This window comes from Triplophysa rosa, linkage group LG9, assembly GCF_024868665.1.
Source record: "Triplophysa rosa linkage group LG9, Trosa_1v2, whole genome shotgun sequence".
Lineage (NCBI taxonomy): Eukaryota > Metazoa > Chordata > Actinopteri > Cypriniformes > Nemacheilidae > Triplophysa > Triplophysa rosa.
In genome coordinates, this window is record NC_079898.1 from 2160164 (window position 1) to 2180122 (window position 19959).

A 19959-nucleotide genomic window follows, 5' to 3' on the forward strand; every position below is an offset into this window, starting at 1 on the left:
TACAGGTGCTGGTCATATAATTAGAATATCATCAAAAAGTTGATTTATTTCACTAATTCCATTCAAAAAGTGAAACTTGTATATTATATTCATTCATTACACACAGACTGATATATTTCAAATGTTTATTTCTTTTAATTTGATGATTATAACTGACAACTAATGAAAATCCCAAATTCAGTATCTCAGAAAATTAGAATATTACTTAAGACCAATACAAAGAAAGGATTTTTAGAAATCTTGGCCAACTGAAAAGTATGAACATAAAAAGTATGAGCATGTACAGCACTCAATACTTAGTTGGGGCTCCTTTTGCCTGAATTACTGCAGCAATGCGGCGTGGCATGGAGTCGATCAGTCTGTGGCACTGCTCTGGTGTTATGAGAGCCCATGTTGCTGTGATAGTGGCCTTCAGCTCTTCTGCATTGTTGGGTCTGGCATATCGCATCTTCCTCTTCACAATACCCCATAGATTTTCTATGGGGTTAAGGTCAGGCGAGTTTGCTGGCCAATTAAGAACAGGGATACCATGGTCCTTAAACCAGGTACTGGTAGCGTTGGCACTGTGTGCAGGTGCCAAGTCCTGTTGGAAAATGAAATCTGCATCTCCATGAAGTTGGTCAGCAGCAAAAATTAGTTGCTGCCGAGAATAAAGAAGATCCCAGTGTGATTATAGGATACAACATTAAAAAAAACCACATAAACGCATGTTATATGTATGCTTATAGCCAATGCTCAATCTGTTGTACGAAAACTAACGTTAGCTGCGCGGCAGCAGCTTAACCACCCAAACAAAAACCATGGGCAAACCAGTCACGCGATTAAACCCAACTACATGCTGCACGGCGACAGCACAGAAATCAACCCGTAACGTTACACATTCTACCTGTAGACCTAGCCAAATCTCAAATCAAGAAATAACTGTCTTACATTACTGCTGGCCTGCATGCAAAACTCCGAAAGTTGCCTTTCTTTCTGGGTTGACACTGCTGAAGTCCTGCATGAGGACATTGTTCAGAAAAAAAGTCTGAAATGCCTTTTTGCACCATTTGGACAAGAACGCTTGTGACACTTGACCTTCACTAACGCTGTGGCGTCATGAGACACTTGTGTTGTCATTGTAACAGTAATGTTATTAAAACAAAAATTCACTAATATCCATTGAAAACATTAATAACACATAATTAATAACACATAATTTTATCAATAGACACATTGATAAAATGTATTATATTTATTTTTGATAAAACATTTTAATTTATGGAGTGTCTATTTACACAAGGTAACCTTACAAATAGCCTTCCCAAGGCAGCAATGCTTTTTACTCTAACCAAAAATAGCTGTATTTTCTTTGGATTGAGTAGAAATAGTTAGATGCTATTGATGCTTGTAAATAGTGGCAGATAATGTTCCTATTTGCACCTCAGTATTGTTGTGCATTAAACGTTATGCAATAATAACAGTGTGTAAATCATTATATTTATAAAAATTATGACAACTTATTGAGATATTAAAACCCTACACCCTTAACCTTACCCTAAACTTTATGAATAAAAATGAATTTTAAGTCTTAAATCAACTTTATTGAAAACAAACGCGAGAGTTGGATTAGAACCTGTTGATTTTCATGTCAACCATGTCCCATGATTTGACACTGTTTCAGTTTTTCTTTCGCTCGACGCAAGGGGGTGCTGCAGCACCCCAACTTCCCGCAGCTATGATGCTACCTGTCACTTTTAAAGTTCTTTAAACGGGTCGGGATGTCTGTTGGTGAAATGCTTTGCCAAGCTGATCATGTTGGCTCTTTTGGTCTGCAGATTTTGTACACACGGACTTCGTCTGCACTATGCCGCACGTTTTAACTCTGCTATAATGCCCCTTTGCACGTCTGCTTCACTGAGAAGCCGTGAACAGACCGAAAAGGCACTTATGTTTGCCGCCATGACTCATTTCGTCGTCACACCGAAATCTGAAGCACAAATACAAGGAAAGAACGTTGTACGCGTCCACTGACTGAAGAGAGTGCATCTCATTACGGCTGCCGCAAATGGACTCATTTCAGGATGTGTTTTCTCTGAAACACACACGTCATTAAGGTACTGGTACCAAATAAATGAGAAATTGGTATAGTTTTAACAGAACGGTATCGCTGTACTTTTCTAGTACCAGTCTATCGTGCAACACTACTCACATAAAGTTTTTTTTCAAGTTTTCCCTCATAAGCAGGGTCATACAGAATCTGACTTTTTTGTTAATTCCACCCTAAAATTTTAGAAAAATCTGCAGAATTCCACAGAATACTTTTAAATGTGTTGTTGGACTTTAAAGGCAGTCCTGCATGTTCAGAAATTTGAAGAGACAATTTGCTCAAAAGTAATATGAGGTTTTATTATCAGATGTGAAAAGCTGTAACAAAGCTTTGGGTTGTCAGACGACCTCCGAAAAAACCAACAACCCAAAATATTCAAATACACCCATATTTATAAAGTATGTGACGTCGCTCGTATCTTCTGACTCCTCCTCTGCTTTTTGCTCCCTTTCCACCAATCACCGTGAAGTCCTTTTTCTTAGTTCCTGTAAAATAACATTTCAAAACGTATATCCTGTGGTCAATCGCCAGTCCTGAGGAATGTTCTCCAGGACAGTTTCTTTTTGGGGAGCGGTCTCCTAAAAACAGTTCCCTGTGGCCGGACAACATACCAACATTCTTAACATTCTTTTAGTAAAAAGAAAACACTTAATCATCTAATGTTTTTAATTATATAGCGTTGTTTCTTAATCCTATGATTCATTAAAACACATCACAACTCATGATTATACTTAGAACATATGCAGTGGATTGATTCATAACATTTATTTTTCTTTGTGACTCTTTATATGTGTGTGTGTTTATCTAGATAATTTACGACTCCAACCCCCAACTTTCTCTGTTTTCTTTGTTTGCCCCAGTAACTTTCCACTGAGTGAAATAGAAAGCACATGACCAAAACACACAGCTTAATGAAACAAATGAAAGAAAACACTTATTGATTATATTGATATTTAAATCATACTTTTATCTAAAAAATATTCCCACAGTGTTTACATTTGTACACAAATATAAATACAGTGGTGTGAAAAAGTGTTGGCCCCCTTCCTGATTTTGTATTTTTTTGAATGTTTGTCACACTTTAATGTTTCAGATCATTTTAACAACAAATTTAAATATTAGTCAAAGATAACACAAGTAAACACAACATGCAGTTTTTAAATGAAGGTTTTTATTATTAAGGGAAAACAAAATCCAAAACTACATGGACCTTTGTGAAAAATTGTATCCCCCCTATTAAAACATAACTTAACTGGTTTACCACACCTGAGTTCAATTTCTGTAGCCACACACAGACCTGATTACTGCCACACCTGTTCGCAATCAAGAAATCACTTAAATAGGACCTGCCTGACAAATTGAAGTAGACCAAAAGATCCTCAAAAGCTAGACATCATGCCGAGATCCAAAGAAATTCAGAAACAAATGAGAAAGATCTCAATTACTTTCTATCTGTCTGGAAAAGGTTATAAAGCTATTTCTAAAGCTTTGGGACTCCAGCGAACCACAGTGAGAGCCATTATCCACAAATGGCGAAAACATGGAACAGTGGAGAACCTTCCCAGGAGTGGCCGTCTGACCAAAATTACCCCAAGAGCGCAGCGACGACTCATCCAAGAGGTCACAAAAGACACCACAACAACGTCCAAAGAACTGCAGGACTCACTTGCCTCAGTTAAGGTCAGTGTTCATGACTCCACCATAAGAAAGAGATTGGGCAAATATGGTCTGCATGGCAAAGTTCCAAGACAAAAACTGCTGCTGAGCAAAAAGAACATAAAGGCTCATCTCAGTTTTGCCAGAAAACATCTTGATGATCCCCAAGACTTTTGGGAAAATACTCTGTGGACTGACGAGACAAAAGTTGAACATTTTGGAAGGTGTGTATCCCATTATGTCTTGCGTAAAAGTAACACCACATTTCAGAAAAAGAACATCATACCAACAGTAAAATATGGTGGTGGTAGTGTGATGGTCTGGGGCTGTTTTGCTGCTTCAGGACCTGGAAGACTTGCTGTGATAAATGGAACCATGATTGTCTGTCTACCAAAAAATCCTGAAGGAGAATGTCCGGCCATCTGTTCGTGACCTCAAGCTGAAGCGAACTTGGGTTCTGCAGCAGGACAATGATCCAAAACACACCAGCAAGTCCACCTCTGAAAGGCTGAAGAAAAACAAAATGAAGACTTTAGAGTGGCCTAGTCAAAGTCCTGACCTGAATCCTATTGAGATGCTGTGGCATGACCTTCAAAAGGCGGTTCATGCTCGAAAACCTTCCAATGTGGCTGAATTACAACAATTCTGCAAAGATGAGTGGACCAGAATTCAATATGTCATCGCGTCACGTTTGCGCTCGGTGTCTATCTGAAATAAATTCTCAGAGCAACTCTGGAGATGAAGTTCATTTTTTCATGTCCTCATACAGCACAGACGCAGACAAATCCCATGAGAATCATGCAAGTAGCACGTTAAACTGTGCAGTTCATTCACTCTGACATGCAGAACAGCCAGATGGCATGTTTAAATAACAGGGCTCTAGACCAGTGGTCACCAACCCTGCTCCTGGAGATCGACCGTCCGGCAGACTGCAGCTCCAACCCTGCTTCAGCACACATGTCTGTAATTATCAAGCAAACCTGAACACCTTGATTAGATAGTTCAGGTGTGTTTGATTGGGGTTGGAGCTGAAATCTTCAGGACGGTCGATCTCCAGGAGCAGGGTTGGTGACCACTGCTCTAGACTAACACTTGAGAGAGGTGGCACTGGTGCTACAAAGTTATTCAGTTGGTGGCACCAGCCCTTAATTTGATATCTCACCCCTCGACTCTGGTGCTAAGAAAAAAGAATCACTAAAACTTCATTAAAATGTATTTAAAGGAGGCATGAATTAAAGTCACAATTTTAACCCGAGCTTTTGTTGTGTAAGAGGGAATCGTATTCACGCGAACATCATGTAAGTGTCAGAACTGAAAACGCCCTTGTTACTGAGATTACATCTGTTATTGACACCAGGCCCAGCGAAAGGCAGGTTCTGGAATGCACCTATCTATGATAGGTTAAACACTGCCTCCAAAGAAAAATATCAACGACTACTTCTCTAGCCCTGCCCACTGGTTCGCGCATGACAGAACCAGTGGCCCGGAACCAGATAGAGCGAGCAAGCAATAAACAAACATGTCGTTAAAGATAGCTAAATATTGTGCCATCGCAGGTTCTGGAAGAATACAGTCGCTGCATAACCTTCCTTTGGATTCCGATATTAGGAATGTGGGGTTAAAGTTTATTTTTAAAGACGTTCCAGCTCATGTGGGAAAAACATGGAGCATTTGTTAGTTTCATTTCTCCGAGGATTCCTTCGTGAACAAGGCACTGGATTTGTAGAGAGACTAAAATTAAAAAGCAGTGCTGTGATGTCAATATTGGATCCGATAGGAATGGCGCAGCAATCTTATGTAAAACATTTTTGTACTATGCGTCACTATTGCTTTGTTATTGATCGCTTGATCTATGCAGAGGTTGTCTGTGATCTTAAGCCTGTGCGAATCGGGATCTCTGTGATTTGGCGGGCTCATATATCATTTTTCAAGGTTTTATCCACCGTTTGCGAATAATGGAGGCTGTTTTGAAGTGTTTTTGGTATTATTTCGGGTGCTGGGTGATATCCATAAGTTACCGGGAGTCTCCCGTTTGTTTATTTATCATGGAAACTCTCGTAACATTTGAGACCCGTGATCGCGGTGATCTTTTGTCGGGTTCGCGATCACTGGCCTCAAATGCTGACAGGTACGGTCATATATCATTAAACACCATACAACTATAGGCTATACACACTATACGCAAAGTCTTGCCATCACATCCGCGAATGCGTCACATGAAAAACTGATGTGGGAAGGTAATTTATAAATCACAGGAGGTCTACAGATAATACTAATGCCCTGCGAAAACTGTGAGTGGTGCTAATGTGTAAAAATATATCAACAATATGATGTTTCATATCATTCGGTATCGATAATTATTGACTTTTTTTTTTGAAAAAGTAAAAATGACAAGTAGAACAGTTTGTATTTGTACATTACATTGAACACATTTTGTAACATTTTAAGTTCAAGAGTTTGTTTAACACTTATTTTTTTATCTTAATATCAGTAAGACATAAAGAAGATATTTAGTTTACTTTTTTTTTTGGTACAAACAAAACATCAGACAGGTTTTGCGAAATGAATTCCCCCGTGTGGTCCTCGGGAAAATACGCTGTTTCCAAGCATTTACTCTTAAGATTCCAATCACTGTCAATGAAATGCACACTTAAGCTTATGTACGGGTCACACGTGCGACTCGTCCAGATGTCCGCGGTTGTTGCAAAATATGAGATGGTGGAAAGCTCCTTACATAAATGGCGGGTCGCCATAGTCTCGTCAATGAATGGGAAACACTGCATATTCCAAAGGGTGGTAGCGGTTAAGATGATGAAATAAGTTGCTTGTGTTTTCATGCTTGGCCGGGACGTTTTTTTTACAAAGCTTACACACAACGTTATTCTGATGTTGGTCAGAAGAAAAGAAACCAAAAAACTGCCACACTGGCGAGCTGACATTTCCTTTTTTGTTGACAATTTCCTCGCTGCCGGCAGGTACGGCACTCATCTTGCATGTGTTCTGATGTCACATGGCGATGATGCAACCAAACATGAGAGCAACGCAACCCGGCAGTTTAGATCTTATTGGTTGTTTGCTTGTCAATCGTAGCACGCTAATGTAACAAAACATCTTATAGGCTGTTTAAGATCTTCGGACGTCGCGGGCGCGCACATTTTAAGGAAATTATCGAGCACTATATTGAACTTTTTTAATATTGATATCGACAATGTTGTACCGTCGATAAATATTGATACCGTTTTATCGCCCAGCCCTAACCTAACGTTACGTCTCGAACCAAATTCACAGAAGGCTCCAACTACGCAAACTGCTATCCAATCATAGCGGTGGGCGTTTACAAGTGTTTTCAATGCGGCACGCCCATTAAAACCGAGCGTTTGCAGAGCTGGCCTCAAAACCTGGGTAGAAAATTGCCTATTACTTATTGATTTTGATGATTTTGAATTTAAAAAACATGCAAACGTCATAAGTAGACCTCGTACAACAGTATTAAACAATAAACAACACCAGTTCATCGCACCTTTAATACATGAATAAATCAGTTAGAAATTAATACAAATCACTGTTTATGATTGAATTATTTTTATTGTATATGTAAACTCTCTTTCAACACTTTACCATATTTAAAGCACATCTTTCTTAAAGCTACTTTCTTCCTTTATTTGTTGTGAACAACTCCTATAAGAAAACACAATTCCTTTAATATCAGTGAGTGTTTTTGGGCCCGTCCTTTGTTGTTTGATGAACATTATAAACAGAGATCTTTATTATGCTGCTGGCCCTTTAAGAGCTCGCGCAATATTCTAGAACACACGTTTTGTTTCCCAACTGTTTGTTCACGAAACTGAATTACTGAATAACTTACAAGGTTTCTTGTTAATATGGGAATTTTGATGTTATTTTGTGTTTATACTGTATGTCCGTTTCAGAGTAAGAAGGCGTGAAAGAGAACTCCGTTTAGTATTTTGTGCTCGGACTCTCTGGGCGCGCGCATCTCTCAAACAACCCGCGAGACCTGAAGGCTTTTAGTGATTATTCTTCATGTAGCGAATTACAAATAAATTGTATTTAACGTGATGTATAACATTTTGTATGCTTTGCAGTATTGTTAGAGAGATTTATACAATAGCTTCACATGCATACAATACACGCAACACATTTCGTTATCTTTGCTGTTTTGTACCTTAGCCGGGGAAATTCTTGTATTCTGCATATTTATTTCAGTTGCAAGATTGAGCGCTTCACTTGTCTGCTCTTTCGGTCCTTCGCCTCCTACCCGCAAATTACATCTTTGGGGCGGGGGCACTGACAGATAAGTGAATGGTTGAAAGAGGGGAGACGAAAATGAGTGCCTGAATGTGCCGCTTGGGCAATATAACATTTCTGCGCATTAAATTTATAATACGCAAAAAATATATATTGATCAGTTTGGCAGTCGCACCGGTGCGACCATTAAGAAAAACTTGTCGCACTGGCAGGAAAAATAGTTGCAAAATGAGACCATTTAGTCGCAGCCTAGAGCCCTGAAATAACAGCATTATTTTGTTTCGTTTCATGGACTCAATTATATGGACTCAATGCAACTGGAAAACAAGTTTCACTCGCAAAATAGACTAAAACTAAGTAAAATAGTGGTGCACCATTGATTAACGTCACACAGAAACAAGCACAACTACAAACGCACTTCACACAAACAAGCGGCTCTGTTTAATGCACCTGCCAAACTGTATCGCATGTTTGCTACACTGGTCAATACATAACGTTATATGCCACACTGTACAGACCTGATAGGCGCACGTGTTTAAACAGCCACAAAGACCGCTTTCAGCCTTTGGACATAACATGTACTGTAAACATTATGGGACGCGCGCTAGGCTAGTCAGACAGGATAAACTTTGCTGGCTGAAGTCCTAAAAGTTCGGTTTAAAGAAACGGAACGTACCAAGCACAATGTTCACACGCACGCGTACACACACAGTGTTGTTCGCAGTCTCGCGGTTGTCAGAGCATAAATGAAAACTTCTGCCCTCTGTATATTTTTCTGTAATTTATTCTGCAGTGTCTTCTGTGTTTACATGACATGTCCAGAGTTTAGCGGGCTGTGCATCAGTAATAATGGTCCGTGGGGATACGCAGTGCTCCATGTGTACTGTAGTTAAATGGATTAAACGAAGCTTGCTTTTGTGTATACGAATTACTAGAGTTACTCGAGGAATGGTTCCAGCTCTAGGTGTGAGTGTGCTGGTTATGTCCTGTAGGAGATTGGAGTGGATTGGGTCGAGGGGACAGGTGGTGGGGTGGCTGGGGAGAAGTCTGGTGACTTCAGTGTCAGGCAGTGGTGAGAAAGAGGAAAGTTCAGTGTTTGAAGTGAGGGTAGTGTGTACGGAGGTCTGAGGCGGCAAAAAATGTTTGCTGACAGAAGAGGTTTTTTCAGTGAAAAAGACAGTGAAGTCCTCCGCAGTCAAAGATGAAGTGGGTGGGGGAGGAGGGGGACAAAGAAGAGTGTTGAGCGTCTTGAATAGTGTTAGGTGCATTACTCACCTTGGTGGTATAGAAAGATGTTATAGCTGTGGTAACACTAGCAGAAAAAGAGGAGAGTAGTGTCTGGTAGTCTCTTAGGTCGACAGGATGCTTGGTCTTGGGACATTTCCTTTCTGCAGTCCTCAGTGTACTCCGAGTGTACTCCCTTGTTCCCTTGTTCCACCATTCAACAGACTTACGCCACCAGCGCACTGCTATTGGACTGCAGAAAGATACTACCTTTTCAATCTGCTATATTACTGACTGTTAGGGATGTAACGATTCACTCAGCTCACGATGCGATGCGATTCACGATTCTGATCTCACGATGCGATTTATTCACAATTTACTCACGATTTATTTTTACAAAATGAGTTGAAACAAATTAGAGACATGAACAACTTCCCTTGCATTATTTCTTAAATGCTTCACGTTTCTTTGTATAATATATATTTTTATTTCAAATAACAAAACTAAACTGCAATTTTAAAACAAATGAATAATAGAAAAAGTATCTTTAATATGAACAAACTAATACTGTGTTGTGTATTTCGGGGAAACTATGAGTTTAACCACAGTAACATACGTATAATTAATTGTGATTAACCATTAATTATTTTATACACTTTAACCTGATGCAGCAGAGCTAATAACGTTGATAAAGTTGATAAAGTTGATGGTTAACGTTGATAAAGTACTAATTGTCGGAGACTTTAATATCCACGTAGATAGTGCTAACGATGCATTAGCAGTGGCGTTTACAGAGCTATTACACTCTTTTGGAGTAACACAACACATCAATGGACCCACTCATCGATTTAATCATACACTAGACTTGATTATATCTCTCGGAGCCGATCTAACCAATATAGATATTATACCTCAAAGCGACGATGTCACTGATCACTATCTTATAACATGTACACTGCGCACTGCAGAAATCAGCCGTTTAACTCGTTATCGACAGGGTAGAACAATTACCTCGACTACTAAAGATAGTTTCACAAAGAGCTTGCCAGATCTGACTCCTTTAATAACCATACCAATAAATATAGAATCGCTCGATGACATGACCAGCAAATTGGGCACTATTTTCTCTAATACATTAGAAGCTGTCGCACCTATGAAGTCAAAAAAGATTAATGAGAAAAACGCAGCACCATGGTACAATAGCACCACTCGCGCCCTTAAAAGAGAAACACGTAAACTGGAGCGCAAATGGAAACAAACCCAATTAGAGGTCTTTAAAATTGCGTGGAAAGAGAGTGCAAACTGTTATAAAAAGGCACTAAAAGCAGCAAAGGCTGAGCACCTCCGTAACCTCATAGAAACTAACAAAAACAATCCAAGGTTTTTATTTAGTACAGTTGCTAAACTAACAAATAAACAGACTTCACCTGACCTGGGTATTCCGCCGCACCTTGGTAGCAATGATTTCATGAATTTTTTTACAGAGAAAATCGAAAACATACGAGACAAAATAGTAAAAACTCAACCTCCAAGTCTGTCCTATAAATTAGTACCAACCATCGCCCCAAAAGAAAGGCTACAGTGTTTTTCACCTATAAAACAGGAAGATTTAATTAAACTTATTGCAACATCTAAACCTACAACTTGCTTATTAGATCCCATACCAACTAAATTATTAAAAGAGTTATTACCCGTTGCAATTGAGCCCATTTATAACATTATCAACTCGTCAATTAATCTAGGCCATGTCCCAGGACCCTTTAAACTGGCCGTCATTAAGCCTCTTATCAAGAAACCAAACTTAGACCCCAATGAACTAGGAAACTATAGACCGATTTCAAATCTCCCTTACCTGTCTAAAATACTAGAAAAAGTAGTGTCCACTCAGTTGTGCTCTTTCTTACAAAATAATGACATACACGAAAAATTCCAGTCAGGCTTTAGACCGCATCATAGTACTGAAACTGCGCTCGTTAAAATTACAAACGACCTGCTTATAGCATCAGATAAAGGTAACATCTCACTCCTAGTCCTGCTCGACCTTAGTGCTGCGTTCGATACTGTAGACCATAAAATACTTCTAGATCGCTTACACAATTATACCGGTATTCAGGGACAGGCACTACAATGGTTCAGATCTTACTTATCAGACAGACATCAATTTGTCCATTTAAATGGGGAATCATCAAATCTAACGCAAGTAAATTATGGATTACCTCAGGGATCGGTTTTAGGACCCTTGCTATTCTCCATATACATGCTGCCCCTTGGAAACATTATTAGAAAACATGGAATTAGCTTCCACTGTTATGCAGATGATACTCAGCTATATATCTCATCAAGACCAGATGATTCCTTCCAACTATCCAAATTGGCAGAGTGCATCGACGATATAAAGCATTGGATGACTTGTAATTTCCTTCTTTTAAATTCTAATAAAACAGAAATATTACTTATCGGACCAAAGACACGTGAGCAGAATATTTCGGATTATGACCTGCAAATTGAAGGCTGCACTGTTACTCCAACAAATACAGTTAAAGACCTTGGCGTTATATTAGACAGCAACCTGTCATTTAAAAATCACATCTCAAATGTCACAAAAACAGCCTTCTTCCACCTTAGAAATGTTGCCAAATTGCGAAATATTTTATGTGTGGCTGATGCAGAGAAGCTTATTCATGCATTTGTGACCTCAAGACTTGACTACTGTAATGCACTGCTTAGTGGTTGTCCTGCATCATCAATAAACAAACTACAGTTAGTTCAGAATGCAGCTGCCAGAGTTCTAACCAGGTCCAGAAAATACGATCACATAACCCCAATGTTATCAACCCTTCACTGGTTACCCATTAAGTATCGTATTGACTTTAAAGTTCTTTTAATTACTTATAAAGCCTTAAACGGTTTAGCCCCTACCTACATAACAGAGCTTCTACCACACTACAACCCATCACGCTCTCTAAGATCTCAAAACTCCAGACTTTTGATAACACCTAGAATAACTAAATCCACCAAAGGGGGTAGAGCTTTCTCATACGTAGCACCTAAACTCTGGAATAGCCTCCCCGATACTATTCGAGGGTCAGACACACTCTCCCAATTTAAATCTAGATTAAAGACACATCTTTTCAGCCAAGCATTCACTAATACATAGCTAATGAACAGCAGCTACGCTAATTATTCTCTTTCTGTTTCTGCCCTCGCCTCGGGATGCCCATCCCGAGGTAGGGAGAGATTCCGCCAGGCCCAGATGAACGTCATATGCCCATCCACAACTAGAGATTACGCCAGCTACATCTGAAAATCCCGTGCCATCCTCCTGCGAGAGCCTGCGGACTGACTGACCATCCAGCTCCATCCAAGGCAATTCCATCACCACCCAAGAAAAAGGCGACCATCTGGCCGGCCCAGCTCAGACAATTCCATCCCCAACCGAGAGCAAAGACGGACTACCTGTCACATAAATGCTAAATTTACAATACTTGGTATTTAATGCTAAACTTACATCACACGACAGCAGTTTGAAGTTATGGCTGCACTCAGTGACTTTGATTGGAGGTAGCTGGGTGGGTGTTGTAGGGAGTGGGGGGGCTTGTTGGTTGTGGTTCGGGGCGTTTCATTTGTTGGGACTGTGTGGGTCTGGTCTGGTTGGTCTTGTTTTGTGGTCGATGTCGGACAACAGAGGAATAAAGTTAATTATGCCATTACTACTTTTCCCTGGTTGTTCCTCTGTTGTCTGTTGTTGATCGCGGAATGGGACCGGGTTGGACCTGCACGGTTTCGGCGGGTGGGGCTTCCTGGGTCGCGGCTCGTGGGCTCTCCCTGTTCTTCGTGGACGTTGCTCGGTGGCTTTGGTCGGGGTCACTGAGTGCAGCTATGACACGTCAGAGGAGATCTGGCCCTCCCGGCTGAGCCTGGTTTCTCCCGAGGTTTTTTTTTCTCCATTATTCAGCATTGGAGTTTGGGTTCCTCGCCACAGCAGAGCAGTGCAGTGTTGGCTTGCTCACCGGGAGACTGCATTTATTTATTTATTTATTCATTTATTTATTAGATATTATTTATTATAATGATCTTGCTTGGTCTATAAACACCATGCACTGTGCTGTGTTTTACGTTTCTGTGTTTTTCTAATTTGCTCCTTTAAAGCTGCTTTGGAACAATGCACATTGTGAAAAGCGCTATATAAATAAAATTGAATTGAATTGAATTGAATTGAATTGAATTAATAACAGCAACAAACTAAAATGTACTCGTCCAGCGAGTGATCAGCAGGTCGTATATTAACTCTAAGAAATATTACTCCCCTGGCCTGGAAACAATATTTTTACTGTAGTACAGTACCACTTCAGAAATCTTAACGAAATCAAGCAGTTTAAGTGACCTTGATATGTGATAAATAAACACAGAAACAATTCGAGCGTGGATACACATGCGGTTTATTTATCTACACTACGGGGGAACTAAAACCAACTACTAACAAAGACCAAACATTAACAAACAAAACATAAAAACGTAAAAGCAGTAAAGAATGAAAGAAATAGACAAAGCAAAGAGTGGCAGTTCATGACAAGTTCATGGTGTGCGTGCAAAAAGGTTTCAGAGTCCTGATGAGTTCAAAGCGAGCGGGTGAGTCCGTCGGATTCTTTCTTAGAACCGGATTGGCTGACGAAGGTAGAACGGACTTAGCTGAAGTAAACTGCCAGAAGAAGCTGTCTCCGAGGAGAGAGACAGGTCTCGAGAGGGTCACCGAAACACGAGCGAGCAAACGCGCAGGAGCGCGAACGCACCCAAGCATACACGAACATACACAAAAGAGCAAGCTTTCCTGCGTGTTCAGATGTTTTAACACAGAGGGTGTCACGCCCCTCCAAGATGGGCGATCCAATGAGATGAGATAGTTTTGGGCGCGAAAACATGTTTCTTTGTCCGGCACATTTGCATTTATGGTCACCTGGTAGTTTGGAGCAGGAATAGACTTAGAATAGAATAAAATGAGTGTGGTATAAAATACATTACTGTGCTATACACCATATTCTAATACATGAAAAGGGAAACACGTAGATATGAAACATGAAGGGGTTACAATTACATTGACCTGTAGTTTGGACAAGAATGTAAATATACACAGAATACCACTAAGCACATATGCCTTTGAGGTTATAGGTGAAGAAGAATAACATAGAGGCAAGCATACAATGTGGAGATTCATGTGTATACACTTTAAACCAGTCTTTTGTGGCTAAGGAAAGAGAAAGAGACATTCTTTTGGAAGAATTTGAGGCTCTCAGTCCCTGGGGGCCACATGGCTTTTCTCACTTTGGTGAACAGTCCTCCCCCCCCCAAGAACCTCCTTTGAAGTCTAGGGGAGAGTATCCGAATCTGTCCTGGTTTAGATGAAGGTGTTCAGAATAGGACATTTGGCCAGACTTGTTGGTGCCTGGTCGTAGTCCTGCTGAGAGGTTACTGTGTTTTATGATCACAGATGGTAAACTTTGATCCGACCATACCCTACAACTGTCTGTGCTTTTCTTGGATTTCTTTGCATTTAAGAAATATCAGCATGTCCACATTTCGGTTTGCAGTGAACCCCTGCTGTTCAAAAAATATATTGCGATCCAGTTCACACTTCAACCGATTTGAATCGTCACACATTATAATCGATTTTCAACCGGCTCACGGTGAATCGTTACATCACCTACTGACTGTACTGGCAAACTATGCTGATGTGACCAAAGTGATAAGCATGAGTGACATATGGCAGTTCAGCCCCCCCCCCCCAAAGCGTAAACCGGTCTCTATATTTTTTTGCGGCGGAGGTCCGGACAATACTTTTTTGAATAAATAATGTTAAATCAATCAATCTAATGTTTTATCAGGCCATTTACCTTATATTCTCTGATAGCCACAGTCTGTATGAAACATAGAAGGTCTGGTAACTGAGAAAATGAGTTGACATTTAAGATAAAGGAGAGAGAAGCACAGGTCAAATATAACAGACTATAAATTCCTATATGCAATATTAATTAAGTAAAACTTTAAAATTCTAAAGCAGCCCCCCCGGCCAGGCAAATAGTGCAAAAAACAGTATGCAAATGGTGGCGAGGAACCCAAAACTCTAATCGAGAAAAAAAAACTCAGAAGAACCCAGGCCCAACCAGGGGATTCCAGTTCCCCTCTGGCAAAAGCTGCTGCCTCTGCACAAGCTCCAGAGAGCTTGCACAACAAGGCTAAATAAAATAAATAAACTTACTAATAAGGTAAATTATAGTTTAAGATCATCATTAATAATCTAATAGCGTTTGAAATTTTGTGGTGAAGACTTGTCAGGTGACCGCGTCCTTTATCCAGCTCTATCATCTCAGCTCTTGTGAGGTCGCCGCTTCCCATTCTCCGCTCTACCATCAGGTCAGGCCATGAACTGCATCCTGCTCGCTGTGGTAACCTTGGAACAATGAGACAAGACTGGCTGAGAGTAGAGTACTGTTCTGCACTCTTAGATGCAACAAGTACATCAGTTGTGTTTTTTTGATTCACAAATTATTCACAATGAAATGCTCTTAACATGCTGATTATTTATGCTATTAATATCATAAATGCTATATGTAGATACAAGACGTTATGTTTTATAATCTATCACAAACCTATATAGCAAACAGTAAACTGACTGACAGCTAAAAATACTTTATTACTGCTGCATTTTCGTTTACTTAAGTGTTACAGAAAAAGTGTCCATTTATTTACCTGCTCTTGGTTTCTGCAGGTCTTTATATGCGACGTGTCTTTGGCGGGAGAAGCAGCGCTCATGGAGCGGAAAGGGTTCAAATGAAGCGCGTTTGGCGCTAAATAAAAATATTAGAAGATATAGCAGCAAAATATAATCAACATAAATGTCCCTGAGTGCACGTGATGTGTACATCTCAGTTATGTACACGCGCTGCTCAATTTAAACCACAGAAATAGTATGTTTTTTTTTAATGGTTCATTATGTCTTGCGGTCCGGATGGAACGAAGGATAAGCTGGGTGAAAACCTGTCATCCGGTGGTAACTGGACTGTTGCTTGTCTGGGGCAGGGAATGCGTATTTTCACCACCCTGGTAGCATTTAAAAATGCAATTTATCTGCTTTTCAAGTTGTTAACGCGCCATATTTTTCCACACGTGCTCTCTGTCCGCTGGTGAAAGTGTGCTTACCTGTGTATGTGCGCGCATGTGTCTGTCTGTGCGCGCGCATCGGGTCGGTACTCGATACAGAGAGCAGAGGAGAATTGTAAAGCGCTACCACGCAGAAACAGAAATGACATGCCGCCATGTAAATAAGATAAATAACATAATGCTATTTAGTTTGTTTAGTACGAGATCAAGGTATAGACATGTTATATAGGAAAGGTAATCTTAAATTTCTTCTTGTGATCTAACGCTACATAAAAAATTTAATTAACTTGACCTTCAAGGGCCGGGAGGTGCAGTTGGAGGGGCGAGGCTCCCCCTAAGGTAATGGTAGGGGAAACACTGCAGTTTTAATGGATGAGGTTAACGTTATATTGGACTTAAGATATTGGTTCAGATTGCGGGAGATGCGAAAAAGCAAAACGAATACCCGACGAACCAAGTTTTCATATCAACAACGAAACGAATGTTTGCTTTCTCCTATTTGACGCCTGCACGATAGATAGCGCTGATGGAGAATACATTTCACGCCTAAACATTAGGTGGCGCTCAACCGCTATTCAGGCTTCAGCTGCTAAGAAGAAGAAAAGCTTAAAGCTTAGCGCGTAGCAATACAGGCTACTAGTACTGTTTGCTTTACGTACTTACAACAGCAGAACAAGAAATGGATTTCTCCAGCAGCAGCAGCGAAGATGAGTTTATTGTTTTTTGCCTGAATGAGCAAAGTAAGAGAAAAAGACGATATTGGGTTCACCCTATTCTTGAGAAGAGCACGTGGAGTTTAATAGATTGATCCAGGAGTTAAAGCTGTACCACGATCGTTTTCATCGTTACTTCAGGACGATGGTCTTGGGGGTTAATTAGTTACCAAGTGGCATTTTCATTGCAGCTGTACTATTTAAAGGTCTCCTCAGACAAGCACAAGTTGGTATGATTTATTAGGGTCTTCATGAAATGTCTGGAACATATTTTGCTTAAAAACACTCGATGGCTGTGTAAACAAAACCCTTCTTGCCTCGTTAAAAACAGCTATGCTCACAGCAACCCATTTTGGTGCGTGTCTCTTTAACTGATAATGAGTTACAGCGAACCCCACCCCCCTTCTGTCCGGCGTGTCAACACAACACACGTGTTAGTACTGCCATGGCAATGGTTTAGCTAAATGCTATTTCCTGAATTCATCTGCAGTTAGTTTCGTCTTAAACGTCTCAAATCATTCGTCCGGAGACAAAAAAATCAGTCACAGCAAACAGCTAATGCGCTTACGTTGTGCGTGTATGCTTACCTAAAATCCACGGAATCCACTGGAGATCTGTGCGGAATTAGGCATCTTTAGCCATGGCGTCACTTACACCACCGTCGCTTGTGAAAACAACAATGGCGGAGCGCGATGGGTGGAACTGTGTAGATTAAGGGGCGGTAACATTATAATAAAATCCGCTTTGGACGTCACAATTGGAGCGAAATCTGAACGGCTCGATTTCTCACATGCTTGCAGGGAAAGGCACACCAAAACAAACTTACTGGGTTCTTATTTTTCACGTTTTCTGGGTTGCTAGATGCACCGGGGACCCGATTATAGCACTTAAACCCCACTTTTTCAACTGTCTCCTTTAAACAGTTGTAAAATATGTGTGCACTTGACGTGATGTTTGTTTACATGTGCCTGTGCTTTCTACCTACAAGCAAAACTGCTTAGTTATTGTATATAATGAAAAATAAAGAAATTTGAAGAAACTGATTGTATTTGATGACTTTTACTGGTACCGCCAATATATTTGTAATATCTCATACTGCAACATAACATGTGAATTGTATTCATATGAAAGATTATGTATATATATTAGTTATATACTGTTTATTCTTTTATATTTGAATGCCACCTCAAATTATGCCACAGAACTTCTTTTTTGTCCTGGTTTTTGTAGTTGCTGTGACTTTTTTCAAAAAGTTCTGTCTGTTCTGAGAGCAGTTTCAGTTAGGGCTGTCACAATTATGAAATTTGACTGACGATTAATTGTCTAATAAATCATTGCGATTATGAAGATTAATTGTCTGTTTTAGGGCTTTGGCGATTATGCTGATTAATTGTCTGTTTTTGAGCTTTGACATTTAATTCTCATACATTTTTGCGATTGAAACGACCATATTGTTCTGAATACAAGACTGTTTTTTTCTTGGAAATACATTGGAAAAAATTAGGTCGTCATATATTTAAGGTTTAGGCTTTTACCTGTCAAATACTTGTAAATTAAGTAAATTGATCAGGTGTGAATTGAAGCCACAATTAAAATACTATCAGTCGTAGAAAAGCTTCTAGTCTGTTTTTTCTCACTTGCAAGACTACAATAAAATTTTACTTGTATGTTAATGAAATTTTAGTAGACTGGTTTTCACACTGAGATTTGCTTAAATAATATTAAATTGTACTGCAGGTAATTTGTATATGTTTTAGTTTTTTTTTAAGTGATTGAGTTGTGGTGGTACATTTTACAAGTATTACCATGCTTTAGTTACAATATATACACTAAAATATGCAATATGCAGATGCACTACAGCTCCCCTAGTGTCTTCTATAGAGATGTGCAATAATTGCGATGATCTGAAACCATCGCGATGAGGTCAAACAATCTCGATGAGACGATTATTTAATAATCGTGACAGCCCTAACGACAGTAACAACTCAAAACAGCTTTCTGAGCCTTTAGCGCCCCGCGTTCCCTCAGTGGCTCTAAGCACCTGATGTAAAATGCTTGATTCTTATTGGACGGTCCAGGCTCATATCGGTTGATAAAATCGGCGAACTGATAAATAGGTGGGGATTTAAATTCTATTAAATTCTTTAAAATTTTAAGCAATATAATATAATGTAATATATGCATACACAATTGAATAATGTAGCAGAAAAAAATGAGTGTCTACATTTGATTCAATGCTAAAAGAAATTATTACATTTCTGATATTTTATAATTAATACGATGTAAGACTACGCTGGAGACTGGCACAGGAGTCAGGAAATTGTTGAATCAAGTTGTTGTTTTTGTTTGATTGCGCACAAAATATATTCTTCTCGCTTTATAAAATGAAGATTGTACTGTAGTCACATGGACTATTTTAATGATGTTTTTATACATTGCTGTATATGTGGGGAGTCAGATATCTCTTAATTTGTGTTCTGAAAATGAACAAAGGTCTTATGGTTGTAAAACAACTTGAGGATTAGTAATTCATGACAAAATTGTCATTCTAACTCTGAAATAACTCTGAAATTTTACATGATTTGTCCAAGATTATTTAGAAAACAAATGTTTTCAGCATAGGCTATGTCCCAATAAATTTTGCAAAAACACATTAAAATGAATATTTTTTAGAAATTTTGTGTGAAAATATTTATTTTTATGAGTATGTTTAGATTCCATCTAGGTGGATAAAGTGTTTAACATGTCTCATTCTTTGCCAGTTAAACTATTTGACATTTTCAGGTACCTTCAGTCTTAACTTTTATAAAAGAAAATGATGCAAATGTTATTTGTAATTACACAAAATGAACATAA